The 12,031-nt window shown below is 37.5% G+C and overlaps 1 protein-coding gene across 7 annotated transcripts in view; it reads right to left on the reverse strand.

Annotated features, from left to right (window-relative positions):
* GREB1L (GREB1 like retinoic acid receptor coactivator) overlaps positions 1 to 12,031 on the reverse strand; it is a 248,282-nt gene that overhangs the window by 151,788 nt on the left and 84,463 nt on the right. The window lies entirely within an intron of this gene.

Here is a 12,031-nt window from a genome sequence, read left to right on the forward strand (position 1 = left end):
ATAAATAAACCTTCAAAAAAATCCTTTATAGTACTCTTACTATACCTGTTTCAACAGGAATTATTTTTACCAACTTACCATTATTGTTTTTCTGAATCACTCAACCTAATTTTTACAGAAACATAACTATCCTTGTATTTTTTAATTTATACTTCATTGGTATTTCATGTCCAAATTAAATTATTCATTTACAATAACATATTTGGGACAATGGTAAATAACTGCTGGCAGGAGAAATGGCTCAGCTGCTAGATAACAGCCATGACCAATTCAGTCACCACTGTGCATCTGGTGAGCATATTTTACGCATGGAATGGAAAGCCCTGGTTATTCCTGAGAGGTTAAAAGAGTTATCACTATAATCTGAATGTGACACATCCCAGAAATTGATTTGCGATAAATCTTTGACATTGCATACTTACTTCTCATTTACACCTTCATGAAAGTAGAGAATAGAATATTCAAGAAAAAGTATCTGAGTTATTTATATTATTTTGTATTAGAAGGTAAAGACCAATTATGATTGGGCTTTAACCTATAAATGTGGGCATTTGTCAAGGTTACACCAGATCTTTGGGAAATTTTAGACCAATTTTTAAGAGCTGAAATTAAAAAAATTCAGAAAGCATAAGATAGTGTTTTTAAGATCAGTATGCTGTCCATATCTGTGGGGAAAAGGGGTACCAAAATCAAAAAACTTTGTAAGACATTCTAAGGACAATGTAATCTTTACCTGAACTAGATTAGTTCCTGATTTCTTGATGTTTTTAGCCTAAACTTTCTTCTTTTGTTGTAATCAGATCAAACAGATTTATATTCTTCAGATATTTGTTAATTACACTACATACTTAATTCTGAAATGGCAATTTTCACAGATGTCATCTCATGTAAGACTTACATCAAACCTGAGGGATGTGATTTATCCCCATTTTCTATATAAAGACACAAATCAGTAGGGACTAAACCATTACCCAGATATAAGCAGTAGAGCTGACACTGGCTCCACATCTGCTCAATGACTTTTATTTTCAGAGTTGGAAGGAATATGAGCAGGAGAACTTACTTAGTCCCATGAACTACACTTGATAAACTGATATTGGCTTATAATTAAACATTATTATATAATGAGTATGGAATTATTTTTTAAACATTATATAGCCACGATAGGGGAATTTTTAAAACATGTTAAGAAAGAAGATATCTATTTCAGTAAACTTATACCTAGTTGCTAAGAAACATTACTAAGAAGATAAGGTTTTTAAAGGCATAGTAATAAGTAGGGGTAACAATAATGGCAGTTTAACTTGTATCTCTTTTTTTTTTTTAAGATTTATTGATTTATGCATACAAGAGCTGAGATGCAGGCCAGAGGTGTGGGGGATGAGAGGATTCACCAGAGACAGAGTGGGGAGCAGAACTGGTAGATCCACTGAAATACACTGCTGAGGGGAGCATCGGGTGAGTCAGAAGAGGTCTGCTGTGTCATGTGGGTCATCTCCCAGGCAGGGGATCGAACTCATGCTGTAGTGGCTGTGGATAGCTTCACAGTGCTGACACTTAACTCCTTGCATCACCAGGGAGGCCCCATAACTTTGTATTTCTGTAGATACTCCTTTTTCAACATCTTAAAACAACTTCTGGAAACATTATCTACTGTCATTTATAATAGTCAAGTAGCAAGAAGTAGCTTTTACATCAGTTAACATGGGCATAAGCAAGCTCGGAAAGTCCCAACAACACAAAACATGTGGGCAAGGCAGGAATAATAATTTCTGTGCCTGATGTTCTGTGTATTAATCCTAGCTTCATCACCTCAGCCACCACCAAAATGATTTACTGCAATTTGACAGAGACAAAAAGATCTGGGAGACAAATTTCGGCTGTAATCTTTTGAGTATTGGAAATATAATATTGCATCTTCTCTGGTTTTCTATAATTTGAGTCAGAGCTTTCTCTCACATCACTTAGACAAAAACTGGAACAAAAGGAAATTGCTCATGTCCTAGTTTTGCTGATGCCTTCAATAACACAAGCGATAAAGGTGGCAGATTTTCTTTTTGGTTATCACTAACACAAGTCCTTGGTTTACTGCAATAAGCAGACTATTGATAGGAACTCAATTTGAAGTAAAATTAATAACTATATCCTTTACCTAGACTCTAAGTCAATTATGAAGAGATCTGTACATTGTGTCTGCCTTTTTATCCAGTTAATAAATATTCCCAAGATCATAGAAACTCCACTCACAGTCTCTGAGGAATTCTGGGTTTAAATATTGTGGCTTAAGTTATTTTAATGTACATACATAAACATCATTTATTTGAGTGACATTTTCACCAGACCCGAAAAAAGTGAATTACCATCAACACCAATCACTCCATTAGTTTTATTCTTCATACGTACTTGGATTTTATTGGACCACTGCACTCTACCTGATCATTACAAGTTTTGTGTGTTACCTTTCCCATTTTTTTTTTTTAAGATTCATTTAGGGTCTCCCCGGTGGCGCAGCGGTTGAGAGCTGGGTTGCGAAGCTGCCCGCAGCCTCTGCAGCGCCGGTTCGATCCCCGTCTGCTCCCTGGCCACCGGAGGAGGGTCCCACAAGGCGCGCAGACCTCTCCTGCCGCCCGCTGCTCCCCTCAGCAGTGTACTTTGGTCCTTCTGCCTGCTCTGCTCCCCGCTCTGGCTCTGGTGAATTCTCTCACCCTTCTGCGCTTCTGACTGTACCCAGTGCTTGTATAAATAAATAAATGAATAAATCTTTTAAAAAAAATTCATTTATTTATTTATACAAGCACTGGGTACAGTCAGAAGCGTGGAGGGTGAGAGAATTCACCAGAGCCAGAGTGGGGAACAGAACAGGCAGACTGACGAAATACACTGCTGAGGGGAGCAGCGGGCATGGCAGGAGAGATCTGCGGGCCATGTGGGACCCTCGCTGGTGGCTGGGGATCGACCTGGCCCTGCAGAGGATGCAGACCATTTCGCAGCCCAGCGCTCAACCACTGCGCCACCAGGGGAGGCCCACCTTTCCCATTAATTCGCAAACATCTTGAGAAACTGAGTTCTAAATCCGTTCTACTCCTTATTCACAAGTCATAGAATAGGGTAGGGACTGGTAGGGAAAGTAATACCAATGGCCTACTATACACCAGGTCTGCTCTTACCATAGTTGTCCACAAACATCTTATGAGGTGGCTATTATTATATTCATTTTACAAAAAAAAGAACTCAGGAGTTGAGAGAAGCTAAAGGATTTCCCTAATTTACATAGCTAGTAATGATGAGACCCAAACCAAGCTCTGCCCTCTTTTCCTACTGTCTCACTCTATATAATTTTAAAACAACTTTCATTGCAAGTCTTTCATAATAATAAGGGTAATAAGTGTTACTTTAAAGAGCACAAGGAAAGTGAAAATAAGCCTTTTGAGCCTCCTCAGAATTATGACAAAGAAAACTAATTACTTAATACTATGCTCAATCTATTAACACTCCTTGCCAAAATTTTAGGAAGTGTTTTCTGGTTATTTTCCTCCTGATTATCAATGTAATGCATGCTCTTTGTAGGAAATACAGTGAGTAGAAAAAAAGTTGTTTTAAAAAAACTACCCTAGGGAAGGAGGGAGGAGCACAGGGGACTGTGGTGATAGTGCACGGGTGCACTGGTGAAGGAAATTTTATGGGGACTACACCTGAGGGGGGGGGCGGATAAGCAAATATTGTTATATTGTTTTAAAATGAACAATGATGTAAAAAAAATAAAAAAATAAAATTAAAAAAAAAAACCACTCTAGCTTATAGTGTGGTAACATTTACCTGAAGAGGGATGATCTTTTTTTTTTTTTTAAGTATAAAGACAATATTTTTATTTGCATAACAAAGACTCTAAGAAATAACATAAAATACTAATTTATTTTAAATTTACTTTCTTAAATCATTGTTCATTTTGGTATAGTATTTCATTTCTCCCCTCAGATGTAGTCCCCATAGTTCTCCCACAGCACCAGTGAACTGTCACCATAATCCCTTGTGCTTCCTCCCTGTTTTAACCTCCCCCTCCCCTGCTGTAAGCCTCAGATCTATGGTCTGTCTGAAAGTGTTGTGTTTTTCCTGATACTCTGTTTGGTTTCCCTATATTCTTCCTACAAGTGAAACCATGTAGTATTTCTCTTTTCCCTTCTGACTTATTTCACTGAGCATAATCCCTTCCAGCTCTATCCATGTTGCTGCAAATGGCATGAGCTTATCTTTTTTGATCTCTGAGAAAAAAAGTGCTAACATTTTAATGTAGAAATGCATCCAATGTTCATAATGAACTTTTTTTTTTGTTTACTTTTTTTGGGTTTTTTAAAATATATTTCTTACATCATTTTTCATTTTTGCACAATGTATGCATTTTCGTCTTGGTTATATTCCCCATACAATTGCACCCCCCTTATTTTGACCCCAATCCCTCCTCTACCCACCCTTCCCCCCCCCATAGTGTGTCTCTGGTTTATAGTTGCTTGTTGATTTTGATTTTTTCTTTATTATAGTTATTCTTTTTCCTGGTCCCTTATTTAGATTCTCTCAATTCCTGCTATGAGTGAGACCATCTGGTATTTTTCTTTTTCTTTCTGGCTTATTTCTCTAAGCATGATCCCTTCCAGCTCCATTGAAGAGGGATGATCTTATATCTCAGAATCATATTCAGTATTGTAAATCAATGTTACTTCAATATAAATAAATTAATTAATTGAAAAAATTTAAGACCACCCTAACCTCAGCACTCAGAGACAATTACATTTAATCTTTCAGCATACCCCCTTCTTATTCTGCCTCTTCCCTCCCAGTTCTCGTCATATAGATTTTTCTTTTCATAATTAGCTTGCATATTTACTATTAAACCTCTTTCCAATAAAATCAGATCAAAAACATTTCTGATGTCTTTCAAGCCTTTTACTAGATACTCTAATGGGCAATATTGTTCTTAAACAGGACTGGGCTCCCATGCCCAGGACCTTGTTTTTATAGCAGTCTGCTTGGTCCCTCCTGTGGCTATCCCCTTTGCTATTAGATGAGAGATACATTGGGAACGGAGGATGTATGCACACAGTCAATATTGCTCTTCCAGAGCAATTACAGGTTCTCAGAATCCTCCAATTCCATGATGAAAAATCCCAGCATAGACCTCTTCCCAGGCCTATCCAATTAGGGACAGCTGCACAGCACTGAGCCCTCTGGCCACAGGGTAGACAAGCAGTCCAAGAGTATTGATGGACTTTGGATGTAAGGGTTGAATGTCCTCACAAGTGTGTGTAAAGGCTGCTCTTGGTACAGGACTGAAAAGAGCTGGGAGGAGTAGGGGGCTGGCTCTCCCCAGGCTACCACATTCCAACGTGGAATTCCAAAGACTCAGAGAATTTTAAATTTAAACCTGGCCTCCCAGGTCATTAAGAAGGCATACTAGTCAAAGTAGGAGCATTAAAATATACACTAATTCAAAATCAATTCTGGTGAATTGGTTTATAAATTTAAATATTCAGGCATAATTTATGCATCTCTATTCATTTTTTTGTTCTGGGTCTCAAAGACTCTGTAGTGAGAGGGTGGCAATAGATGTATTTTTTCATGTAGATATATCATAATATGCCTAATCATTATTCTAATGTTGCATGCTTAAATGATTTTTAAATTTTTATTTAAAGTGACTTGTGTTAAACATCTGTACATAAACATTTGCCTTCATTGTGATATATCTTACGACATACTCCAAGGAGCAGCATTACTGGGCCAAATGATATAAACTCTAAACAGCTAACACCTTACATTTATGGTTAGACTAACAGGAGAGCTCACGGAATGTAACCCTATCCCTCTCCATTTTCCTACATTCCTAATTCACTGACCTACGTTAATGGTTACAGAGGTCATAGCTATATTTAAAGACTTTCATATCTTGTCATTTATTTCTACATAGGGAACTGACTCACAAAATAGTTTTTGATATGCTTTAGAAGTCGACTGAATTAATTTCAAACCCTAAAATCAGGGATGGGCAAACCATTTTCCTTGGGTTAAATCCAGCCTACAGCCCATTTCTGTAAATAATATTTCGTGGAACACAGCCATGCTCATTCATTCCTATATTGTCCAGATGGGTTTTCACACTACAAGCAGGGCTAAGTAACTGCACGAACACAACTTTTATATCCACTTACAATATCTAAAATATTTACTCTCTGGGCCGCTGGAGAAAAGGTTTGATTTAAAATTATCACATAATTCTAACCATGAAAAAAAATTAGAAAATATTGAGTAACCTTAAATCTCTTGCTTGTTTCACAAATCAGATGCCCTGGTCCCACTGAATTTTTGTTGAGGTGTTTCTGTTGAAATCTTTGGGGTTTTTTTAGATATTTGAAATACAATTTTATTCTAAACAAAAAGGAATTCTAAACAAAAAGGAATGGGAATGATAATAAACAATATTTTACCACTGAATACTGTTCTGTGACTATAGCAGTCTTGTACTGGAAACTCAAAGAGGAAACTGCATTCTAAAAGAGTCAATACACAGATCCAAAATATGAAGGTTTTAAAACTGCCATATTCACTCCAAGGCCCATTCATCTCCTATAGCATCCCAAATATTGAGCACATGTTCTGCTTAGCTATATAATAAAGTGGCAAACACTGCAACACTGTCCTGTGACAAAATTGCCTTTAAAACTAGACTTCTGATCCTGGGCTCCATTCTCTCACAGGTCATCATCTTCATGTGGGATAGCAGTTGTCTGAGCAACCTCTAAATCATGATCATACTGTGCCACCAAAGCTGACAACCTCTGGTGGGGCAAGAGCAAGCATGGTAACCCAGCTAGGGTCTCTGATTAGTTTTCTAGCAAACCAAAGGGAGGGCTTTTCAAAGTTGTAATTAATTTTGGAAGAAATGTCCTTCAGTACTAGACTTGGACATAACAGCCATCTTTCAGTTCACAAATTTCTCCTGACTAGCTGAACCTCACAGGTCCACTTGGTATGGAACACAAGAGGATGGACCTCAACAACTACATACTTCTCAAATTCAATGGTAAAAAGTCATTTCATGAATGTAGTTTTCCCAGTACCAACATCACCAACCAACACAAATTTGAACTGAATCTGGGGTTTTCCTTAGGAAGCCATTGTGATGTTACTTCCTGAAACATCTCCGGGCTTGTCTCTCCTGTTGAAATCTCAATAAAGCCACTCATATTTCTTTTATTTTTTTTTGGTATTTATATATTTTTACATCATTTTTCATTTTTGCACAATGTACGCATTTTCATCTTGGTTATATTCCCCATACAATTCCCACCCCCCTTATTTTGACCCTAATCCTCCTCCCCCAACCCCGTAGTGTGTCTCTGGTTTATAGTTGCTTGTTGATTTTGATTTTTACTTTATTATAATTAGTCTTTTTCCTGGTCCTTTATTTAGGTTTTCTCAATTCCTGCTATGAGCGAGACCATCTGGTGTTTTTCTTTTTCTTTCTGGCTTATTTCGCTGAGCATGATCCCTTTCAGTTCCATCCATGTTGCTGCAAATTGCATGTGTTTATCTTTTTTGAGTGCTGAGTAATATTCCATGGTGTATATGTACCACATCTTCTTGATCCAGTCATTATTCTTGGGCATTTGGGTTGTTTCCATAGCGTAGCTATTGTAAATAGTGCTGCTATAAACATAGGGATGCAGGTGCCCTTTTGAATTAATGATTCTGTCCTCTGAGTAAATACCTAGGAGGGGAATTTCTTGTTTAATAATATTTATCAAGTTCTTACTGTGTGTCAAGCACACCTTGTACCAGGGTCTAAAGGCTTATGGAAGAATAATCATTTTTATCTCAAGGAGTTGATAAATGTGCCTACTGCATGTCAAGTAGTTCTTGCACTGGGTTTAGGAAGCATTATTCATCATTTTTGGCATCAAAGAGTTTTTTAGTTTCCAATTGTGCGTTTCCAAACCTTCACAAAGCCAGTGGGATCATTCTAATCTTCTCAGACCATCTCCTGTCAATTCTAAGATTCTCAGAATGGGTTGTATAAAGCATAAATGTTATAAAGAAACTGTGGCAAGAGTTGAAGCACTTTTACTATAGCAACATGGAGCCTGAAATGCAACAATTAGACTAACTTGATGATAAAACCACTGACAGAAGATGCAAGGAGAGCAGGAAAACAGGCAAAACAAATAATTTCTCTGTACCTCCTGTAGAAATTTCCTTGATATCTCTATTTCAGTCAGTCAGGGGAACGAATTGTTCTTTTTTGACATCAAGATGAGCAGGAGAATGGTTAATGGTTATTTACTTAAAAAATGAAAATTCCCATTGATGAGGAAAAGCCCATACATATATAGTGAGTAAAAAGAGATTTTTTACTCTCCATAAACATGGGAATAACAAGAGTAATTTAGCACTGGGAGAGGACATAAACCTGAGCCAAGTATTTCAGAGGACTCTAAGAAATGTGGCTTGGATTTAAGTTTGTTTTTTTTTTTTTTAAGTTTTAGTAGAAAGAAAAAAGGGAGGAGAAACTATGTACAAACTAGATGACTTCACACTTTTCATTGGCACAATTAATCTGTTAAAAATTGTATTACATGAATCAAAAACAAATGTCATGAATGTGCTATTGCTTGGATCACTGCTGGTATTGCTATACAATTTTACTGGGGTAAAAGAGAGATTTTGTCTGTGAATTTTTTTTAAAGATTTTATTTATTTTTACATAGAAGAACTGGGGTATACACCAGAGATGTGTGGGGGTGGGTGGGGAGGAGTGTAGTGAGAGGATTCACCAGAGAGAGAGTGGGGAGCAGATCAGGCAGATCTACTGAAATACACTGCTGAGGGGAGCAGCAGGTGAGACAAAAGAGGTCTGCTACACCATGCAGGTCAGCTCCCTGGTTGGGGATCAAACCCATGCTGCAGTGGCTGAGGATAGCTTCATAGTGCTGAGATTAACCCCTTGCACCACCAGGGAGGCGCTGTCTGTGAATTTGTGCTCCTCCTTGGCCTCTTATTAATTGGACAACCTTGTATAAGTTTCCTCATTTTTTAGTCTTATCCTTTGCAAAATGTTGATAACACCGCCTACCTTTCTGGGTTCTGTCATGGACTATATGAGGTAACATAAGTCAGATTATCCTTTCATCATAATTTACAGTATATGTGAAAGTCCCCAAAACAGTCTTCTTGGAGTTGGTAGATGAATTGCCTCCACAGTTTATCTTGACAATAACATCCCTGACTCTTTTTTCTTTCAGTCACTAAATTTTACAAAAAGGTATCTTTCTTTGGCTAATGAAATCTTCTCTCCCATTGAGAGTGATCAACAAAAATCCATATGCCTCTGCATGCTTGATGTCTTAACATCAGGCATGATGTTAAGCAGTTGAGCCTTTCCTGGGGATTAGTGCTATCTTACCCAGTTGAGCATGAAGTCCTTAGAAGAAAGCTCCCATATTGAGCAACACATGTGCCTGGAGGAGGGAAAGAAATATTGAACAGGCAGGTGGATGGGTGCCACTTTGGGCATAATTTATCTTTCTACAAAGAATTATCTACAATGGCTCATTTTTGGAAATATGCTCATTTGCGAAGAGCAGTACGCATTTGCAAGATGAGAGGGTAGTCCTGCTTGTTCATGCCAATTCAAAACCATTAGAATGATTTGCTCTGACCTACTTAGAATAAACAAACCTATTAACTATTTGTATTTCCAGACTGTGTTATAAAAACATAGCTCTCAGAATATCTCCAAGGTATCTACAAAGGACTTCATTGTTCTATGAATTTTGTTCTTATGAGGAAAGGTAAAAATAGTTAATGCTTGCATTGCTAATATATTAATTTAATTATTTTGATTATTACATTCTGTTTCAAGAGCTTTAAATATCCCTTCTACCTAAGTCCTTGTGTGGCCAAGAAAATATATTATTGTGCTTCTATTGTTCACCAAGCATTAGAGTAGGTGTCTCAACTTCCTCACTATCCATCACTGCTTCCACTCCTTGTAAAGTTACTTATAAATCCACTACTTCATAGATATTACTTTATCAATGTTTTTCAGGATGGGCCCCTATTCACCAAACTGATTGGCCTTATGCTGATCTTCATACTCTACAACAATGTGTCTTGAACAAGATGTGGGCTATGCAAGACAATAGCCCATGGAAGGAGGCACAGCCAGTGGCAGACCTGCCATTAGCAGGAGCACTGTAGGTCCTCAGAAGGCTCTCCAGATGAGCAGGAGGGACAAAGCCAACTCAGCAGATGACCCATTGAGAGCAGCATAGCACTGGTGAGCATCCTGAATGAGTGTGAGGGCAGACCCAAGCAACAGACACCCCATTGACATCAAACATCCTCATCAAAAACCAGGAAGAGGCCTGGGTAAAAACCCAGAATAGCAGACTCCACAGACAGGACATCCCTGCCACTCACTGAAGACCCATCCATATTAGTTCTCCCTGATAAAAACTCCATCTATTGGAAAAATAGAAGTGCTTCACTCTTAGTTTTGGAAAGCAAATAATAATGAGATGAAAAAAACCACAACAAATGGCAGCCTGAGTTTTCAGGGGGATATTACACCACAGTGAGAGAACAAATCCCCAGGACCTAATCACAAAGACATAGAAGATCTGTTCTTCCTATCAAATACAGAATAAAAATTTCCATCATAAGAACATTCAGAGAAATGGGAGAAAACACAAAAAGCTAATCAAAGATATACAAGAAAGCACAGAAAAACAAATGAGCTAAGAAAAAACTAATGAACAGAATATCGAAATTGAAGTTTTAAATAAGAAAATAAAAGAAATGCAAGATATAAAAATATCTGTAGAGAATATTTTTAAATTCTGGAGAAACTATGAAAGTAGAATAGGCCAAATAGAAGATCAAATTAGTGATGTTGAAGTATATATGATGAACAAAGAATTCTGGTGGAAGAAGAGAGATACAAAGCAAAAAAAAAAAAAAAGAAGAAGAAGAAGAAACACTTTGAGAATTATCTGATTCCAAGGGAAAAGGCAATATGAGAATGAAAAGGCAATATGAGAATATCCCAGAGGGGGAAGAAGGGAACAGAGAACTTAAAGAAATAATAGAGGAAAACTTCCCCAACCTGGAAAAATAACTAATTATACAAGTTCATGAAGCTAAAACACCAGGGTTCCTAAACAGAATGAAACATACACCAAGACACAACAGTGAAGCTGTCAAGGGTTCAAGACAAGGAAAGAATATTGAAGCTGGCTAGACAGAAGAAGCAGATAACCTATAAAGGAACCCAGATCAGGCTTTTACTTATCTATTTCTTATTCTTCAACTATCCCATTTTCCTTCTAACCTGACATATTTCTGAAACTGCAATGGTCTCTGAAACTTCTCTCTGCTAAAACATAGTGCACCTTAAATTGCATCAGAATCACTCAGATACTCATTAAAAAATAATGTCCTTGGGACAGGCGTATCATTCCAAACCAAATGAAGTACAAGCTTCTGGAGGAGGGGGAGCAGTCAATTCCCACTATCCAAGCATAGCCTTATGATGACCCTAAGTTTGAGAAGCTTCTAATACTCTGGCCTTTGGGAATCTCACCCATTCCTACATCCATAAACACATGTTCTTTTTTTCTCTAGTCTCAACCACTCTCTGAGCTTCAGACCTACATCTTTCAATGTTCCCATGACATCTCTAGAGACTTCAAGTTGCCCTAAATATGACTCAACTTCCCAAGAAAATGTTACTCAATTTTTTGTCTTTTCCTTAATAATATCACAGTGATCTCATTTACTCAGGTTTGGACTACTGAAATGATCTTTACTCTTTACTTCTCCATTGCTTCCAAGTCTAAGTAGGTGCCCAACTGCATATTCCATATCTGAATCATCACTTGTATCTCTCCTGTCCATTTCAAACCTAGTTTTTGACCTTCTTACTTCTTTCTCAAGATGATTAAATCACCATTTTCCTTTTGTCAAGAAGTTCAAGTTCTCG

Source organism: Talpa occidentalis, unplaced genomic scaffold (assembly GCF_014898055.3).
Source record: "Talpa occidentalis isolate TD23 unplaced genomic scaffold, MPIMG_talOcc4v2.1 talOcc4.13, whole genome shotgun sequence".
NCBI classification, from domain to species: Eukaryota; Metazoa; Chordata; class Mammalia; order Eulipotyphla; family Talpidae; genus Talpa; species Talpa occidentalis.